The sequence below is a fragment of the Lathyrus oleraceus genome, chromosome 5 (assembly GCF_024323335.1).
Source record: "Lathyrus oleraceus cultivar Zhongwan6 chromosome 5, CAAS_Psat_ZW6_1.0, whole genome shotgun sequence".
NCBI lineage: Eukaryota > Viridiplantae > Streptophyta > Magnoliopsida > Fabales > Fabaceae > Lathyrus > Lathyrus oleraceus.
This window is the reverse complement of record NC_066583.1, coordinates 320,419,512-320,441,378: the sequence shown is the minus strand read 5'-3', so window position 1 is coordinate 320,441,378 and position 21,867 is coordinate 320,419,512. Positions and strand designations below refer to the sequence as shown.

Below are 21,867 nucleotides of genomic sequence, written 5' to 3'. Positions count from 1 at the left end.
CACATGAACTTGTATGACACTTTCACCTTTTTCAAACTTACTATGCAAGAAAATTTGTAATCACTTACAAAGTTGGGTTTCCGCTCATCAAGCTCTAGCTTAATGTCGTTAGCTCGACTACTGTTATATGATTCAAAGATCTGTTAGTGGGGTGGTTATGGTGACTTGAGCAATCTAACCACCTAGACATCAGTTTGAATTTTGTTCTTTGAAATTCCAATCCTCCTTTGAAGTTACTTCTTCCAAATTCTTTGAACCGTAGACCATCATTTTGGTAAACATGTTGCTTACTGACTTGGTAACTTTGGAGATCCCCTTGGTAACTTGCTTAGAAGATTTTGGTTTTTTCATGTTTCAACTCTTCTAATGTCCTCGTAAGAATGAGAGATTCTGTTTACGCACCTTGCTCATTAAAAAAATCCTCAACCCTTGTTGTTTTCTCTACTTGTTTTGATGGATATTTTTTCACATCCATGATCATTTCATCAGTTGCATCCAGGTTAAAACAAACTCTCGTTTCTCTTGGATCATGCATTGCTTCAAACAAGTTAAAACTTACTTCTTCATATTGGACTCGAAACTTCGTTATTCCATCATCAACATCAATCATCATTCGTGCAATTTTCATGAATGGTCGTCCAAGGTTAGATGAGTGCCATCATCCTCTTCACAAAATCAATAAGAAACCAAAATTTATCTACCTTAACTAAAACATCTTCAGTTATGCCGGATGGTTGTGTGATGGATTTATCGACTAAATACAATGTCATCTTTTTATTCTTCATTTCCAAATCACTTATCCGCCTGATTACTGATAATGGTATCAAATTTATACTTGAACCAAGATCAATCCGTGTTTTTCCTATGTTCACGCTTCCTATGGTGACAGGGATCGTGACATGACCAGGATCTTTCTCTTTTTGTGAAAGGGTTCTATGAATAATGGCACTAGAACTTGCATCTAAATGAATAGTCTCCTTATTCATATACCATATATTTTTTGTAATAATCCCCTTCATGAACTTGGCATATGCCGACATTTGTTCAAGTGCTTAAGCGAATGGAATGTTTATCTGTAATCGCTTGAAGATATCCAAAAACCTCGCATATATGCCTCTCTTTGTATTTCTTTGTAGGAGCATGATAATATGGTAAATGTTGCACCTGCAGAGTGTTCATTTTTCCATTATTTTCTCTTGCTTTCTATTTTTTTCCGTCTTTCGCTCACCACTCACTTTTTTCTCATTTTCTTCTTTTTTCTTCTTTTAATTTTCAATTAATTTTTCCTCCTTATTTTATTCTTCGACTTCCTTCTCATTTTCTTCTTACTCTTTCTCTTGATTTTCTCTTGCCTCAACAATAACTCTCTTCTTTTGTAGATTCTCACCAACTCCCACTTCAATCATTCTCCCACTTCTAGTTGTTATAGACTTGCAATGTTCATTGGATTTTGTTTGATTGGCCAATTGTTTTGCAATTTTCCCAACTTGCGTTTCAAGATTCTTGATTGAAGCATCAATATTTTTCCGTTTCGCAACTGACATTTGCATAAACTGATTTAAGGTGTCTTCCAACTTTGAAGTTTTGTTCGATTGTGGGGGATGTTGATTGAAATTATGATAAGCATTTTTCCTGTTTGACGGTCATGTATCTTATCTCCAACCTTGACCATAACTTGCATTATTTTCGCGTTGATAGCCATGATTACCTTGATACGGTGATTGCCTTTGCTGTTGATTTCCCATATAATTCACTTATTTATTAGTTGGAGGACAAAAGCCAGTAGGACGATCACCTGTGCAAAGTTCGCAAAAAGCGACTTGTTGAAGTTTATTAGGTGTCTCCTGCATTTGCTTGAAATGTTGTGGAAGTTTTGAAAGTATATTGGTGAGTTCTTCCATTGTTTGAGTAAGTATCTTATTCTAAGCCAATATCACATCATTCGTTCCTAACTCGAGAATACCAACTTTTAGTTGTGATACACCTCTGTTATAGTGGACTTGATGGTCGTGGAGTGCCATTCGATCAATGATGGATATTGCATCCTATGCACTCTTAGACATTATGGAACCACCTACTGTTGCATCTAACAAAAGTTTAGGCTGCACCTGAAGTCTGTTGCAGAAAATGTGAAGTTGTGTAATATCATCGAAACCATGACTATGACACTTTCTCAACATAAACTTGTAACACTCCCATGCTTCTTAGAGTGTGTTATGTGGAACCTTGAGCAAACACGGTAATTACGGTCTTTCCATCCATGAACTTGTTGTGCAAAAAGAACCGATTAAGAAACTTTTCTTCAAAAATATTCCAGTTGGTCATGATTTGTGCTTGTTGGTTTAGATACCAATCCTTAGCTTTACCAATCAAAGAATGATGAAAGAGTCTCATAAATATGGCATCCTATTCTCCTTCAGAAGCTCTAAGTGTACCGGCTAATTCATATAATTTGGTGAGATTAGTGTAAGGATCTTCATGATCAATACCAGCGAAAGGATTCACATAAATAATTTGAAGTAATATAGTTAATCGCCTATGGCTGTTGTGACATGACATACTTCCAACTACAAGTGGGTTATTGTTGATGACATTTTCGGTGTTGTCTTAGACCTCAACCATGAATTGATCTTGATGTGGAGGAGAAGAAATTGATGTAGAAGTTCCTTCTTGTTGCTTTTGTTGCTTGGCTAGTTGTTTGCGCCTTCTGGTTTTGCCATTTTTCTTTTGGATTATCCTTTTGATCTCAGGATCAAAAATAAGTTGATCTTCTGGAGTTTTACCTTGCATACACTTAATTCACAACCTAACCAACACAAGTGAGAAGCATGATATGTAAAAATATATGTAAAATATTTAAGTTTGAAAAATTTTCTTAAACAAATATGAACAGTCACAATGCTTGTAATATCTAAATGCCAGTTCCCGACAACGACCCCATTTTGATGGTTGCAATATTCAACATCAAAAATAAGTATTTGTTTATCGTAACCACAAGGACCGATGTGATATTAATTTCGTTCAACAGTTGATATAGTTTAAGTAAAAAGTTATCGAGATGTTTGTTTGCAAAGAGTATGTAATGTAATAAAGTTGATTTGATAAGTAAATTTATAAAGATAAGACAACTTGCTGGGATTGGGGTTCATACCGATTAAGCATGTATTCTTCTGATCAGTTATACAAAGATTAGTTGTTTGATTAATATTATCATGTATCGCTCATCCTAAGTGTTTATGTCTAAACCCTGACGAGAGTTCAACCGTATTATTTAATCGATGATATCTCAACCTATTAAACAATATGGTAGAATTAAGATTCAATATTATGGTTAATGTTAAACCTAAATCTATGTCTAAAGTTTAGCATCTAACCGATGATTATCCTAGATCAAGATTCGAAGAGTATTTCTCAATAATGGTTCAAATTTATAAGTTAAACAAGTAAGTAAGGATATCAATAAAAAAACTAATTCATATATAACGCCATGATCATAATAAATACATACGGTACCGATGAATTACATCCAATCCCAACATGAAATATATTTAGCTACTCATGGTAGCTTTGATTACAAATGAGAAGAAATAAATATGGATGAGCATCGATGGTGATTTCCCGACAATTGATGCATATCCAACTTGTATTCTTCAAGTTCTTCTCTCTCTCTCTCTCTCTCTCTCTCTCTCCCTCCCTCTCCCTCTCTCTCTCTCTCTCTAATGTTGTATTTCTCTATAAATTCTCCAAGTCTCTCCAAATGAAATGTTTCTGAAACTATATATAGTGGTTGTGTCATGATGCTCTCATCTGGCGAGTTGTTGCCTCGCATAGCGAGCAACCTTTCTTCACTTTGAAGTATCTACCAACTCAGCATCTCAAACCATCTTGCCTCGTCTGGCGAGCAAAAGGCTCGCATGGAGAGCTTCCTCGCTGCAGCCTCGCCTGACGATAATGGAATATTTTGATTCCGGAAAGTCTATGACTTGTCTCGCCTGGTGCTCACCGAAGTGTCGTGGGAGATATGGCTAGCTTGAGGTTCGTCTGGCGAGATGGATGATTTTTGCTTCTATTTATCCATGCATGAGCCTCACTGTTGGCTTGCAGGGCGAGATTTCGCTTGGGCCTAGCTAGATGCTTGCCTTGCGAACATGCTGGATCTTTTCTTTCTTTCTTTGTGTTACAATCTTGGTTAACTATTGAAATCCCCGCATATTAGCAAATAAATCGCAAAGCACAAAACTTATATGTTTCAAACTTAATCTTACTCACAATTTTGGGAACTCAATGGTAGAAAACAGTAATTTGAGCCAATAAATGTCAATATTTAATGTGGTCAAAACCATATTTTGCCACTTATCAATACTAAATATTGATGATGGAACCATCTCGTAGCCGAATGATGGTTATGCTGACATTACCATTCCACATGAGTTTTTGATATCTAATTTTACTGACTCAATTAAAGCAATTGTTAGAAGCACATGTCCCGATCTCATTGTAACACCTCAAAATTTGCCCTCTTCTCTTGGGACTAGCTTAGCATATTGCATTTCATTTTTAGGACATTAGTCATTTCATATTGCATATCATGTGGAAACATTGAGCAAGTCATCCTCCTAAGTCTTGCTCAGAAGATAAAGAGGTTAAAAGATTCAAGCCTGAGGGTTTTGTTGAATTGATCACTAATCATTTGAGGGTTTGTGCTTCAATTAGGGTTTCTTGGTTCCTCAAGGAGATTGATCAATATCTTGGTTGAAATGGTACATCATCATCATCAAGGTTCATGGTGCCTGATCAGATTCCTTGGGATTAGGGTTTTGACCTCTGGTCAACCCTAATCAGTTGAATTATGTCTATCAGGGTTTTTTTTCAAGGAGATGAGTTCATGTGACCTAGGGATCATTTTGAAGTGGTTTGATCAAGCATTGAAGGTTCAAAGCTCATTAGTCAAGATGCAATTCATCTGAAGCCCTAGAAAGTCAACAGAAGTCAACTGTCAATTCAATCGTGGATTTGAAGGTGGGAGATGGTTAGAGATGCCTCATTCATGCCCATACAAGTCTCATTTGACATTACAAACATCAACATTGAAGAATTTGAGGTCAGATGAAAAGTTTCCAAAAATAGTAAGTGACCTGTAATTTGGAATTTGCCAAAAATGGAAAGGTCTTCTCCTCAAGTTTACATCATCAAGAAAGCTTCAAATGGAATTTTGTCCAACATGAAAGTTGAAGATCTTGATCTCACCTTTCCAAAATGTCCAAGAACATCCATTTCTCATGTATGGTTGAGAAGATATGGATTAATCATTGCCAAGTGAATTTGAACTTCAAGAAGGCATAACTTTCACACCATAAGGCCAATTGGGATGGTTCTTTTTGCAACATTTCTCTCTTGACATGCACTATCCAATTCATGCATCACATATCATGCATTTCCATCACAAAAATTTTGGACTTTTCATTTGAATTTTGGAGGGAAAATCCAAATTCAAAAATGGTGCATTGCTTTCACTTCCAATCATGTGCATTTGGCTTAAAACAGGTTTTGCAAGTGAATTAAGACAGATTTCGTGCACTGTAGCATTGGTCTTCATGCATATAGGGTGAATTGACAAATTTGCATAACACTTGGTTTTCACTAATTACTTTGGCATGGCTTAATCATGATTAGCATGCATCATTAACAGAACATATATATAGCATAATCATAACTGTTTTGGGATTAACACATCAAAATTTTCAGATCTAGATCCAATTGTACAATTTTCACAATTTGGTTCTCTCACTTTTTCATCCAAATTCTTCACAAACCTTGCCTTGTTCTTGATCAATCTATGATCCACGAGCATTTTTGAACAAGATTGAAGCCAGATTTCAAGGATTTCGTGCACATTTTGGAACTGTTGAAGTTTTGCTCATCAATGGCAGTTGAAGATTCCAGCTAGATCGTGCAAGATCAACCTCCAAACCTTCATCCAAATCATCATACAAGAGCTAAAGAAGGACTGTTTGGACTTGGCAAAGCTTGAATCAACTTGTTTCACTTCTGCACTTCAATTAAGGTTAGAATTCGATCATCACCATTCATGAAATTGATAGATGCATGTTGTAGATCGTGCTTTAGTGGTTAATCTGGACTTTAGATCACTGATTTTCATGGAGAAATGATTAAGATAGGTTAGATCTAAGTTTGATGGTTGAATGTTCTTTTGCTCGAATCTGTTGATACATGTGGAGTTAGGTTAATTTGAGCTTAGATTAGTGATGTACGTGGAAAGAGGAATTCAATGATATATGTATTTTGCATTTCTGTGCAAATTTGTTCTTGAGCCTATGAATTACGATGAACATGAAGAACACTTAGGGTTTGCGTTCTCCAGATTGTGTTTGATCCTTTCTGCGCCTATTTGCATGTGTTTCTATGTTTGTGTTCATGCATTGGTACGCGTGGCTGTTACATGGCATTATGATTGGTCGCGAGCGCTTCGCTTTGCCACGTTGGCTTAAGTGAAACGCAGAGTTTCACGTTAGCGCGCCATACATTCAAATCCTTCCTCACTTCGATCCCTGGCTCGTGACATTTCCAAATAAGGCCTTTGCATTTTAGTTCATTTCTCCATGCCATTCATGTACCATGCTTTCATGCTTTTTTATTTTTCCATTCACTTCCAAAATTCATATCTCAATGAATAATGATCCAATTGGCCTGGGATTTTTTTGCACTTTGTTCCTCATCATGTCTAGTATTTTATGACTATTTTTCCAGAAATTGTGCACGCATGAAAAATGTTTTGGCCTAGGGTTTGTTCATATGTGTGCTATCTTGTACCTTGCTTGCCATTTGCTTCATGAAATGATGAGTTTTGATCCAATGCTTTTGAAACTTTTCATGCTTAAACTAGACATCCTAATTGACATTTTGGTGTAGAGTTTGAATTTTTAGCATTTCTGGTTGTTGAGATATGATATGGTTAATGAAGGTGTGACAATGTGTGTCACACCATTTCTTGCTCAACTTGTTGATTTTCTTTGCCATGCCAAATAAATGCTAAGTGATGTGATTTTTTGCATGATGCTTCTTCTGGATGTTAGGATTGCTCATGAATTTTTGTGGATTTTTTGGAATCATTTCTGGTTTGTTTGGTCTTTTTCCTTCTGGATGACCATTTGTGGACTTTTGAATAGTCATGAACTTCAATGATTTGTGAAATGATGGATGTTTATCCTATGAACTTGTAATTTTGCACATTGATTCTAGACACTTTGAAGTTTATTGTGGATTTTGTATGAGGTCTTTACCATTTGTCAATTCTGTTTTAGGCTTGTGTGAACTTGATGCATCTAATTGTGCCCTATTTGAGCTTGTTTTGCTTACCATGACTTGATGAATTTGATTACCATGCTTAAACTTGTCCAAATGCCTTGAATTTTGGTGGGATGATCATGTCATGTGTTCTGTTTAGCTATGATTTTTCTTGAGATCTATTGAATCATTTTGGAATTAATATGCATTTGTTCATTCTGTTGCTTCAATGAGCTTTGAAATTGCATGCTTTGCCATGATTACTTTGTGAAATGAAATTGGTTGATGCTATTGACATGAGAACTTTTGGATGATGTTCTTAATTGATTGAGCTTGATTCTTGTCAATTTTCATGTTCTGTTTTTAATTATTTCTCCCTCTTTGACCCTAGGCCTTGTCCTAGTGGTTGGTGTTTATGTTTGAGCTTTGTTTTCAGGATAAGAAGCATATGGCCTTGAGGAGATTGATTCATTTGCTTAAAGTTGGTTGATTGTTGAATGTTGACTAATATTGACTTGTTTTGTAGGTGATTTAGCTCATTTGAGTTGAGCTTGTGCCTTGCACATTGTAGCTTGCACTTGTTGTCTGTTTGACTATGTCTGTTGACTTTTGGATTGTCTGTTTGACTTTTCGAGTTGTATACTGACTGAGTTAGATTGTTTTCAGGTACATAAGTCGCTTAAGTTCACTTTGAACTTGCTTTTGTTTGGTTGCTTAACCAATTAGGTATAACCTCTCTTCTTCATGTAGTCTGGAAGACCTGGCCTGTTATGTGGCCAGGCACCTGTCTGAAGTCCTCCTTAAGAGGCAATGTCTTTGTGTGTTTAATTTTGTGCTAAGCAGGAAAAGTCCTTTGATAAGTCAATTGGAAGATACAAGAGATGTGTAGTCCATCTCCTGCTATTCAGTGTGTCATCCCTTGGCTCACATTACATGTTGATGCCTTGTGGATCTTAACCCAAGATCTATAGAGTCTAATCTTTGTGGAGAAGAGTTCCAACTTTCTGAACTCCCACACCTTCTATTATTCAAAGCTCTCCCAGGCCAGGGATAAGAGCTGTGAGGCACACCCCTCACTTCCTATTTCATATGCTTCACCCTAACTCTCAATGTTAGGGTTAAGAGCTAACATCACCCTGATACAGTGGCTTGTTTGTCGAGGTTGACATGACCCCTTGACTAAAGCTTAACCCTGTGTGAGCCCACTTTGTTTGTATATAGTGTGTGCTAACTGTGTGTATGCTTGCTCTTGTGTTTGTATTGCTTTGCTTGTGCTGCTTAGGATAGCTTGCTCCCTGTGCAAGTTAGCTAGAAACCTTAACCTAGGACTATGGTGAATTTGCATGATAACTATTAGGCTCGAGTTAGTCTCCCTTCTAGTATGTCATTTCCCAGTCTCTGGTTAGGTTAGAAGTTCTTTCCCTGTTAAGGGGAACTACGTCACCCTGATCCTCATACCAGATGAGGTACGTAGACATGAGATTTTAACGAGATCTCTCCGGGCACCCTTTTCCTTTTTTGCGTGTGTTTGCTTGACAGCTTTCAGGTCCGAGTTCCCGACTCCCTTTTAGCTTGTTTCCTTTCACCCTTTTCCTCTTTTGTGTGTGTTTGCTTGACAACTAGCAGGCTCGAGTACCAGACTCCCTGTTAGCTTGTTTGTTCAACTTTTTGTGGCTTCTTGACGACTCAGCGTCCGGTTAACCCCCTTTGTGTGTGTTGGAGTCCGACATAAGTCCAGCGATTGGCAGTTGGTTTCCTGTGTGTTCGTTGGTTCGGAGTCTGATGTAAGTCCAACAATTGGCATTCGGTTTCCATGTTTGCCTGTTTGCGTGGAGTCTGACGTAAGTCCAGCGATTGGCAGTCGGTTTCCGGTGTGTGTTTTGTTTCGGCGTGCGTGAGCCGAACTACGGTAGCTCTGATTCTCATTCCAGATGAGATACGTAGGCATAGGATGCGATATCCTAGAGAGCCATTTCCCCTCTTCTTCCATCTGTGTTTTATTCTAGTGTGAGTGTGCATTCTTTTGAGCAGTGTTTAGCAACCTTTCTTCTATCTTTTTGAGCGTGGATCCCGTCGAGTACGACGGATGCGTAGGGGTGCTAATACCTTCCCTTCGCATAACCGACTCCCGATCCCATCTCTCTTTGGCCGCGAGACCATGTCTTTTCCAGGTTTACTTCGAGCGTTTCCTTTCCCTCTTTTGGGATAAATAACGCACGGTGGCGGCTCTGTTTGTTTTGTTTTTCCCGCCGGTTGTTTTTCGCGGATGCGACACTCATCAATAACTACAAAGATTCCAATCATTTTTAAAGTACGATAATCTTGATTTCAATAATTGAGGTAATAGATGATATAAACGAGTACATCAAAAATCTTATTCCAAGTACTACCTTGCACATTACTTTTATATTCCAATTTGCAATTATTAGTATTTATATATATTGTTCATACTAACCATTTGATATTTCTAGTAGGAGAAGAAAATGAATATCTAAATAGTGATTCAATTGATAAATCTAAGTCTACTGATATTGATGTACTTGAGCACCTAACTCCATAATTCTTGAATTGTCTTAAAACATATAGATTACCTAACCATTCACTCAAGTTGAAAATTAGTCAAACTACCATGTTGTTACGGAATTTGGATCAATCATAAGGTTTATGAAATGGTACAAGACTCACAATCACTAGACTTGCTACTAATGTCATTGAAGCTAATATCATATATGACACAAATATTATGAACATCATTTATATTCCACGTATCTCTGTCTTCTTCACAATCATCGTAGTCATTCAAACCGGTGAGAATATAATTTCTAATTGTTGTTCCTTTTACTATGACAGTTAGCAAATCCTCGGATCAATCATTAGAAAATATTATTTATAATTGTTAAAAGATGGTTTTAATCATGAACAATTTATAGAGTCAAAACTAAAGAGTGTCATAAAAATTTGATTCCGATTTCCAACGAGAATAAACAAAGTATGACTACTACAACGTTGGTTAAAAAAATCACAATATTTGATAGGTTAACATTCAAATATATATATATATATATATATATATATATATATATATATATATATATATATATATATATATATATATATATATATTATATATATATATATATATATATATATATATATATATATTCTATTTCCTTAGGAAGACATATTTAGTTATAATCTCATAAATTTTTTATTTTTTACATTCCCATTGATTGCATGTTCAATTACAAGCCTACTTATTAAGATATCAAGTGTTGGATTATAACCCATAATGATTCTAATACATATTCTTTTTTTCAATGTGTGTATTTAATAATTTGCGTCATTATCTTCCTTTCTGAAGTAAACCTTATATCTTACAACAAATTCTTTAATTTGCCAACCATTTAAAGTCATGATTCATGTGTAACCAAAATACCATTTTATATATATCTATTCTAAATTTCTAATACAATTAAGTATATATCATCCGTGCTAGTCATACATTTAAATTTAACATTTTTTATCTTCAAATACATTAAAAATAATTATATCTATTTTACCAAATAATTTGACTTATGCATGGACACATATATCTTACTAGTTAAACCATAAAAAAGAATGAATTTGAAATCAATAATAACAAAATAAAAAAATAAATCCACTTTGAAGAGGTAAAGAAAAGGTATAGGAAGAAAGCATTTCCTCATTCGAAAAAAAAAAACCTCATTTCCTCGTCAACTTGGTTGCTCATTTGATTTGTGGTATGTTTGTTAAAGATGTGTCACTTTGATTTCTCTTTATTGGTGATGCAAAGTTCATGTTTTTTATACGGCAAAAATATTTGTTGGAAAAATGCATTTTAAGAAAAGAGTTTCCATGTATGAAAAAAAAAGACTTAGCGCATCCATGTCCAAAGAATTCACTTTTGTTATTTAAATGAACCTTACTATTTTTTTAATATTATCTCACTTTTTAATTATTTAAACAATTCATCTATATTTTTAACATATTCATACAACTCATCAAAAAATATATAATAAGTTTATTAAATAGATTAGTTAATTTATTCATTTTAATAAAAAATCAGCATTGGTATTTCTATATATTACACCTAAGTTTTAATTATTATTTTTTTAATTAAAAAATTAAAAGCGATAAATGAAGTAGGAACTTGGTTATTGCTATATAAAAGAACGATACTAACAAGTAATTGTCCAAAATCTCCTGACATTGTGGCTTAAAAAAGTGTGGACACGATTATATTGAACCGATAATTATGCTCTCAAAATCACAAACTTACCAAAAATCAATTTATTTGCGGCTTCCATTGTAAGAAAAGATTTTAAATTTTTTATTTGAGACTCTTATTTTGATTTGAAATTTTAAGAAGGGATTTTAAATTGTTTTTATTTATTTTTCTCTTAAATCAATTTCAGATTTTGATTTAATATTATTAGTTTTTTAATAATTATTTTAGTTTAATTAATAAATATAAGAGAATAAAAAATAATATATAAAGTGGAATGAGCGAAATAGTTGTGACTTGTGTCAATTTCACTCAATGTGTTCTAAAAAAAATAGGTTTAATAGCTTTTCTCGTCCCGTATCTTTTGATCAGGGTTCAATTTGGTCCCTTAATTTAAAAAATAACCATATTCATCCCTTAATTATCAAAACATTGTCACGTTTGTCCTTGACGTCAAAAGTGTTAGTCAAAGTCAATCGAAGATGTCACATATGTTGATCAGTAATTGATTACATGTATTATTTTCTGTTGAGTTGAAAGATTTAAGTGTATTTGAGATTCATTTGACCTCATTTGATTGTAATTTTCTGGAAAATTAGAAGAGAACGGAGCGAACAAAGACAACGAAGTGGCGAGAACGAAGATATGTGAACGAAGTGCTTCTCACGTAGATTCGACACCTGAGAACGAATTAAATAAGGTTGAATCGAAAAGAGGGAGAAAAATTTAGAAGTAAGTCCAAAGTTTCTCCTCTTTGAAATTTAGGGTTTACTGGGTTTCTAAATTGCGCATATTTCTAATATAGGGTTTAGTTGGTTTTCACGTTACTGGGTGCAAACTTTCTTGCAAAGTGTATGATTTCATGTATAAAACTCGATTTAGGGTTTTTGTTTGTTCTTCTGGAAATGTTAAGAGTTAGAGTTTTTGTTTATTCTTCTATAAATGTTGAGTGTTAGGGTTTTTGTTTGTTTCTCATGAAAATCTTAAGTGTTAGGGTTTTTGTTTGTTCTTCTGAAAATGTTAAATGTTGAATAATTTTTTGTACGATTTTGTGTTTATGTTGCTTCTGTTTGTGTTTTGAATAAGTGATTTTCGTTTTAGGTGAGAAATTGATGAAATGGTGCATGTTTTTATTCACCATGGAGGTGAATATGTAGATGCTGAATATACTAGTTATGAAGGATTAGTCTCTAAGGTGAAGTGTGATGTAGATAAGTGAAGTTATTTTGAGGTGGTAAGGATTATAAAAGAACTGGGTTATAAAGAAGCTGGTAAAAATATTGTACAAGGATCCTACATTTGGTTAGTTTTAATTACCATTTATAGCAGAATTTCATTTCATTGCATAATTACATGTTATTAATTCACTTATAACACTTATAATAGAATTAACATATACGAGTTATAGCAGAATTACCAGTTACCTGTCATTATAGAATTACCAGTTATCAATGTTATACCACTTAAAAAACTTAAACCAGTTAAACAACGTTTGATTGCAGAAAACATCTCATTACATTGCAGAAACCAGTTAAATAACACTTATAGCTGAATCACACTTCATTGCAGAAACAACATTTCATTATATTATCATTGTAGAAAATATATTTCATTACATTAGTACTATATATAACTGCAACACAATATTTCATTGCTAAAACAACATCTCATTATATTATCAAGCTGACTATTAATACACTTATAACTACAAAACATAAAATTTTCCAAATAATTTTCCACTTCATTATTTTCTTAAGAGCCACCTCGAGTTCTTCTAAGTCTTGCTTTTGCCTTTCAATTCTTCCTTTACATTGAACCGATTTGTGTTGTGCATCTTCATTCTCTTTTGATAAAATTTATAACCTCTATTTTTCTTCATGATAAACATGTCATTATCATCTTTCACTTCATCATAATACCAATCAAAATAATCACATCCATTATTTATACTCCCATGCATAAGTTGAATAAAATATAACTCATTGTGTCAAATCAAAATTAGAAATTAAGAAGATATATCATACCATATAGTGAGAAAATCCTCAAAAATTTTAACTTGTTGTTGCCCTTTTGAGCATAGCCAAAGCACCACACCAACAATTAAGTCTTCATTGATTCTTTGAAGAAACATAATAAAGCTTAAATTTTTCACCATTACCAACCACTTTTTAAGATGGAGACGAACTTGTTGGAGCCATTCTTCAATAGGATTTTCGTTTCAAGAAGAAGATGGGAAAATGACGAATGTGAATCAATTGGATTTTTTCATATCAAGAAAAAGTTGGGAAAATGACGAATGTGAATCAATTGGATTTTTTTCATATCAAGAAGAAGTTGGGAAAATGAAGAATCCTAATTGGGAAGAGGGTTTCGTGCTTATGACTTAGACACAAACATTAGACTTTCTAACAACGTTAACAAAAAAAAAAGACTAGAAATGATAAATATGAAGCATTTAATAAAGTTAAGGGAACAAAATGGTCAAAATAAACCCCACCATAAAGATTCGGAATAAAAAAGACTATTTTGCTTTAAAAAATAATAATTTCTTAAATACTCAAAAGTTTTGATTTTTTTAAATAAAAATAACCATGTTTTTCAAATTAAATTCCTAAATAATCATTTGTTCAAAATAAATACCAAAATAACCATGTTTCTAAACAGACGCGCCAGTTGAATGCATCCATTTAACCTTAAGAGGAGGCGCTATTGGAGATGGTGCATGCTTCCAATGGCCATCCATGTAGGCGCCATGCCTCTTGGCGCATGCATGTATGCATTGGTGTATGCGCCAATATATCTGGTGCATGCACCTTTAATTTTTTTTTAATTTTAAATGTTAATTTTAACAATTAAATAAAAAATATTGAAAAAAAATATATTTATGTTATAATAAAAATTACATGGAATTGACAAAAAAATCAATGATTGACCCGATTGAAACGTCCCATGTTCCACATCCAAGTGCGTTAGTTTGTCTTCGAGGTCTCCCACGATTTTCCTGAGGTGTTTAGGGTCTTTGAGTGCTGACATGATCCAGTGGTGGCTGGTGTGAATATCCGGTGGAAGGTCCAACGGTATTTAATAGATGTGTAATCATTTGTTCCCAATAGCTAGGGGGTTCTTGCCAACGACACTTCCGTAATTGAGTTCGGCGTCCATGTTTTCGTAGTTGGGTCGATGTGGTTGAGTGAATTGTGGATGGTATAGTTACCCAAATTGGGACATTGAATCATTTTGGAAATGAAGCAATGGTTCCTGGGGTGTACTATAGTTAAACAATGGTTGGGTGTTATGGTGATAGGATGTTTGAGTGGTCATTGATGGGGGGCTATGATGACCTGAATTGTATGAATCATCTAGGCTATAAATTATTGTATTGGCTGCGTATGGTTGTTGGTGGATAGGGTTTGATTCTTGGTTTTGAGGTTGGGTGTGTGACATGAATGGGTTGCGAGGTTCTGTATTTGGTTGTTGGGTGTATGTGGTAGGGTGATGGTGTGATGTTGGTCGTTGGGTTTAAGTGGTATGACATTGTTGTTGGACAGGGACTTGTTATTGGGTGTATGATGATGAAGCTAGTTGGCGCAGATCAATCAAATACCTTGGCTCAGACACAAATTGTTGCGTTGTAACCGACCTAAACCATGCCATATATTGTTGAGTTGGTCTAACACCCTGTATGACTGGTTCGTTTAAGAAATATTGCCGTCGATTCCTCCAATGACGACACATCTCTTTTGTGAAGTCTCTCAAGTCGGAATAATCCCATTGGACATCGACTCTTTTTTGATGTCAATCTTCCAAACACGTCGGAGGTTCTGGAGTTTGTTGCTGCATGCCGAACTGCAGTTTTACCCGGTCACTCTGGTGCATCTCCACAGTAGTGAACCGGATAATTGGTGTTTTTGCTGTCAAAACTGCATCATCATCATGGTTAACCTGATGATCAAGACCTAGATATGGCCTCCAGATAAATTGGGAGATTTGATCCATGAGTCCAGTTCACACATGCATGCTCACGAACCCAATGCAAGACCATCGAAAACATAGCTCTCAGTTAATATGCGATGAAATTTTGTCTATTATTAGCGACAATCCGTCGTTAAAGGTGAGTACAATAATCTCACATATTGTAGCACAATAAAACTATACTCCATCATATAGGAAGGCTTGGATAACTAGGACAAAGGCAAAAGTGTATGGTAATTGGGAGGAGTCTTACAAGCAACTTCCAAAATACTTGTTGGCTCTTAAATAGTATGCTCCAGGGACTATTGTCAAGTTGGAAACGTTGCCGGCGTATACCTCAGACGGGACTTGTGCTATTGGAAATGGAATATTCCATCGTCTCTTCTGGGCGTATCAACCATGCATCAAAGGTTTTGCTTTCTGCAAACCTATTATACAAATTGATGGTACATGGTTGTACGAGAAATATAAAGGAACGTTATTGATGGCAGTGGCACAAGATGATAACAACAACATTTTTCCAATCGCCTTTGCTCTAGTTGAAAGGGGACTGCTGAGGGATGAAGTTTTTTCCTAAGAAATCTCCGATTGCACGTTGCTCCTCAACCTAACTTATGTTTGATCTCTGACCGACACCCTTCAATAGTCAGTGCATACAAAAACATTGATAATGGCTGACAGGATCCTCCGTCGACGCATGTCTTCTACATTAGACATATCGCTCAGAATTTTATGCGGGAGATCAAAGACAAAACATTGCGGAAGAAGGTTGTCAATGTAGGTTACGCATTATCAGAACCTTCTTTCAAACACTACCGCAAAGACATAAGATTGTCAAACGTAAATGCAGTATGGTGGATCGATAATATTCCATTGGAGAAATGGACTAGGGGATACGACAACGGTCAATGTTGGGGCCACATGACAACAAATCTTGTGGAATCAATGAACTCTGTCTTCAAAGGCATCGGAAACCTACCTATAACCGCTTTAGTACATACAACATATTTCAGGCTAGGGGCGTTGTTTGAGACCAGACGTTCCAAATGGAGTTCAGTGTTGCAATCTGGGAAGTTGTTCAGTGATGCTTCAATAAAATTCATTTGACACGAAGTTGTCAAAGCAAACACACACGTGGTCACGGTGTTTGACCGTACTAAAGGTTGGTACAGTGTTGCTGAATCCATAGATCACAATGAAGGCATGCCGATGGGACAATACAAAGTGGAACTAGATAGAGGTTGGTGCGACTGCGGAAAAATCCAAGCCTTTCGTATGCCTTGCTCCCATATCATTGTGGCATGTTCAAAGGTTCGAAAGAATCCATCCTACTTACTATCTAACGTTTACAAAGTCATAAGCCTATCCAATATTTACAAAATTAGTTTTTCAGTTGTGGCAAAAGAGGATTACTGGCCAGAATATCAAGGGGACATTGTCTGGCACAATGAAGTTATGCGAAGAAAGAAAAAGGGTCGCCCAAACAGCATCCGTATTCGAACCGAAATGGATACGGCGAACAAAATGGTTAGATTATGTAGTTCATGCCGTTAGTGTAACACCCTTCTACCCAAACGACATATTTAAATAAATTATCAGAGTACAACACGTAGAAGAGTTTACATTTCTTACAACATAACACTTATCGCATCACAACATAAAACATATTATTTATTTTATTAAAACTTCGCAGCGGACAACAACACAAATATTATCATTCATCATATAACAATTCATAATAATGTTTCAACATTATCTCAACAAAGCATCTCAACATATTAGTCATCATAAACAACGTAAATAATAACCAATTATCTATCGAATCCCATAACCCCGGTGTCACATGACCAGAGCATTTGACTCGACTCTGTAGAATAACTCTACACTTATTCTTCAAACCTCAACAATAGCTACTCCTCTTTATCTGCACATTGCTCATCATAGATGAACATAAACACATGCAGAAGGGGTGAGAATTACATTATTAAATAATAATATAACGACAGAAATATAAACATAAATATATTTCACATATGCCAACACAGCTCATCATAATCATCATAATCAACATACTCATGAACATCAACAAAACAACATATCAAATGCAATGCACACACCCATGCATGACTCAACACGACTCGGTATACCCATTTTGTGACCAACTACAGGATCACCACTCCCAGATTCATCACCATAGAATCCGAGTTCCCCGCAAGGAACCAAGCCTCTCCACAAGCCCGGAGTCAACAACATCATTGGAACTCAGTCCGTTCATCACTAGGCATCGGCCTTTCATGAATGCATGCACACCAAACATGCATCATAATCAACATAGCAACAACAGCATCATATAGTCATGTTATCATCATCATTAATAGCATGACATACAACTCAACAAAACAACAACAACATTACAACGATATCACATCTGGGAGTTTAAAACGCGAAAGCTGTCCGTCAAACTGATATGGCGAACGCCATTAGGCTAATGGCGAACGCCATTAGCGTTAAACGCTCTTATTCTGGAAAAACTGTCCGTCAAACTGATATGGCGAACGCCATTAGGATAATGGCGAACGCCATTAGCGTTAAACGCTCTTATTCTGGAAAAACTGTCCGTCAAACTGATATGGCGAACGCCATTAGGCTAATGGCGAACGCCATTAGCGTTAAACGCTCTTATTCTGGAAAAAGGCCCAAATGGCGAGCGCCAAAGGCATAATGGCGAACGTCATTTGGCTGTTATGTGCATAAATAAGATTTTAAGTGCGGAAACAGTGGACGCGCGGTCTTCTAAGCATATAACTCAACAAAACTCACAGATCGGAGAATTTCCATCAAAACCCCAAACTTTCCCAATCTCCCTAAAATCCCCAAAATCCATCAACAATCCAACATATATCATGAATTTGCTCGCATATTATCGTTTAATAAGGTTCAGACCCCTTACCTCTTTGGATTGAAGGAAGTTCTGAGCAATCTTTGGCCTTTTCCTCTTCCTTCTCTTTCTCTTCAGCGTTTCTCCCTTTCTCTGACTCTGAGGCAAAAATACGTGAAAAAACTCTGAGTTCTCACCTTGGTCTCTTTTATCCATTTCCACTTTTACCCTTCCACTCTTCATATTCCATTTATTTTATTTATTTAATTATTATTAAAATAAATAACATCTATAATAATAATAATAATTCCCAATATTATTTAATAATTCATTTTACCTTCAAATAATCATATTAAAATAATATTTAAATTAATCTAACAATATTCTGGGTGTTACAGTTAGTCAGGTCACAATCGTACTAACTGTCCTAGTGTTGGAACGAGCACAACAAGATGATTTTACATGTACCTCTTTTGTAATATATAAAAAACAAAATTTATTTCATATGATAACTTTGTGAGAAAATACCATCACAAACAAATACAACACATTCAACACAAAAGCAACACATAAACAACAACACAAACAATTAAAATACCATTACTATAACTAAGCGATTACAATCATCAAAACAATTTTGAACATATTATGTATCATCCTGTAATTGTCTCTGTCAGTCTAATATCCACCCATTCACGCACTTCTCAATTTTCGTTGAACGTGGACACAGGCCATTGAATCCTTCTAATCCTTTCACCATCTGCAATTTCTCCATCTAATAAACGGTTCAACGTCCGATTAAGACGTTCAAACGAATCTATATTCAAAAGTCGAATCTTTAACGGAGGTGCGACGACTGAAAATATTAAATCGACATTTCTCTTGTGAATGTATTCAGACATGGTTAAAGAACAAAAAATTGAAGGAAATTGAAGTAGAATGAAAGAAAATAGGGTTGGAGGGTAAGAAGTTGTGTGAAAAAATATGGGAGATGCACATGGTATTTATAGATAAACCATGAAATGCATGCCCCAAAGGCCTATGCGCCACACACACATGGCACAAGCACACATGCATGCGCTAGATGCATGGGCGCATGTGCTAAACTACACATGCATGCCATGCCTCAGCAACCATGACGCCTCCATGCAATGCCATCGGAAGCATGCGCCAATGGAGTTGGCGTCTCCTTTAAAAGTTAAATGGATGCGTCAATTCAACTGACGCATCTATTTGAAAATGTGGTTATTTTGATATTTAAAAAAAAATTATTTAGAAATTTAATTTAAAAAACATGGTTATTTTTTTTAAAAAATATAATATGTAAATTAGTTTAAATATTTAATTAAAAAAAGATGATGTAGCATTATATATCTTTATTTAATTGGATAAGGGTACTGATACTTAGTTCTGTTCACCTAAAAAAAAATTACACATAGCTATTTTTTTTACAAAAAAGAAGAAAGAAGAACAAAAATTGTTTAAAAATTTAAAATTAAGTTTTTCTTTAAAAAAACCATAAAAATAAAAGTAAAAAAAAGAAAAATTTGATTTCAGGGATATACTGTTTTCGTTCTTCCATCTTTTCCAGGACCCTCACGGCCAGCATCGCCTTCTAAAACTCTGCCTTAACCCTTCCCTCTATCGCTATTTTATATCTCGTAAGTTCATTTTCGTCTCACTTCTAATATTCTACTCCTTACGAGAATTTTAATTATGAGTTTTACTTTCGATTTTTCCGTTGATTTTCACTTTAATCGATTCCATTTTTTTCTCCTTCTTATATTCTAATCTTTTACTGCTCTAGATTTCAAGCCCTAGTTCTTTTTCAATGGATTTTATCTTGTCAATTCCAACTTTTTGGTTTATAGAAGTTTTCATGATAGATGTTGGTGGTTGAATTGCAGGAGAAGGTGTTGCTGATTGATTTGGTTGTTTGAGAGAAGATGCATCCTCCTTTAACATTGCACAAACACCCTATGTGCGCTGAAGTGAGTTTGATTTATCACTATTTTAATGGTTAATTCTTTGTTATTAGAAGTGTTTATGATCTCATTGTTATTCTTAATAATGTGCTTGTTTCTTATGATCAATTTGATATATTTCTATGTTAATGTCATGTGATATTAATGGCTATTAGTAGTTGAATATGTGGTAAAAAAATACCAATGAAATGGTTAGAAATTTAGTTTGCTTCATAGCCGAGGCTAGAGATAGATACCACATGTGCAACCATGTTGTTTAAGGTCGTAGTTTGTAGGTATTCAGTTATGGATACATCTCCAACCAATGCAAGATCTAGCAGGTGGGACTTTCGGGGACCATATATGAGTTTAGACCAAGCTCACAAGAGATGGTTTTGGGAGTGTCCTTGTTCTATTATAAATTTGTAACCATTTGTTTTTTCATTGCATGTAGAAAGGGAAATTTTGGGAGTGTCTTGATTCTGTCATCAATATTCAAATTGATCTTTGTACTATCAATGATATTATTTCTATTTTCACTGACAATTGGACTCCTGAAGTTCGATTAGTCAAATCCCTAGTAGTAAACATGATTATTTGTTTCACATTTTGAGTTCAATCTCCAGCGGTAAATGTCGTTAAATGTGGAGATGCTTATGATTTATACTGTTAGAAATATTGTTGCAATATAAATATTGGCAGATCATAGTGAACTTTAGAGTTAATTTGTGAATTTACTCAGTTTAGAAGTTTAGATCATTTATCTTATTCTTCTGGTAATGAAAGTTATCCTATATGGTCCAGCAAATATGAACAAGTGTATTATATTATAGCATACTTTGGTTCAGGCTATGCTTTCATGTAGATTATTGAGGAGTTTCAAAAGTGTCATGTGGAACACCCTATTGCAAAATTCTTTGGCTAATGTACAGATTTGAAAATAAAATTGGATCGTTGCTTCAGAACAGAAGTGAGGTTTTCAGTTTTTATTATCTTTTCCTTATTTTTTGTTTTAAAGTTCTTTGCTTTGATCTGGTTTTCCTGTGGCATGTAACAATTATCTGTGTTCAAACAGAAAGTTGTGAAGAGAAAGGCCAACTTTGAAAAGAGCAAAGAATTCAAGGAACAATTGCGAGTTTTCAGGAAAGAAAATGCTGCAAGCAGCAGTCAATAGACGGATTCCCTGCTTCGTTGAAATCCAAAACGGTTGTGCAAAATACGATTCTTAGTTTTGTACGATGGTCTGATATGATATTTTGCCATTTTCAAACATTGAATTATCATATCATCAATATTGTTAGAATTATTGCCACTCCCTTGTTAGAAGGATTTCCTACATAATAGAGAGGTCGTATTGTTTCTAAACAAATGTATGAAAAACGTTTAAAATAGATTAAGATTTTTTTTAAAATTAATGACATATATTTTGTATAATTTAATTTTTATACACTCAACATTAATAACAGAGCTCTATTTGTTTGAAAAATATAGAGGATTCCTAC

At 34.9% G+C, this 21,867-nt stretch overlaps 1 pseudogene; it reads left to right on the top strand.

Moving 5' to 3' along the window:
• The first annotated feature begins 19,924 nt into the window (after positions 1-19,924).
• Positions 19,925-21,799, top strand: LOC127084307 (uncharacterized; annotated as a pseudogene).
• Positions 21,800-21,867: the final 68 nt, after the last annotated feature.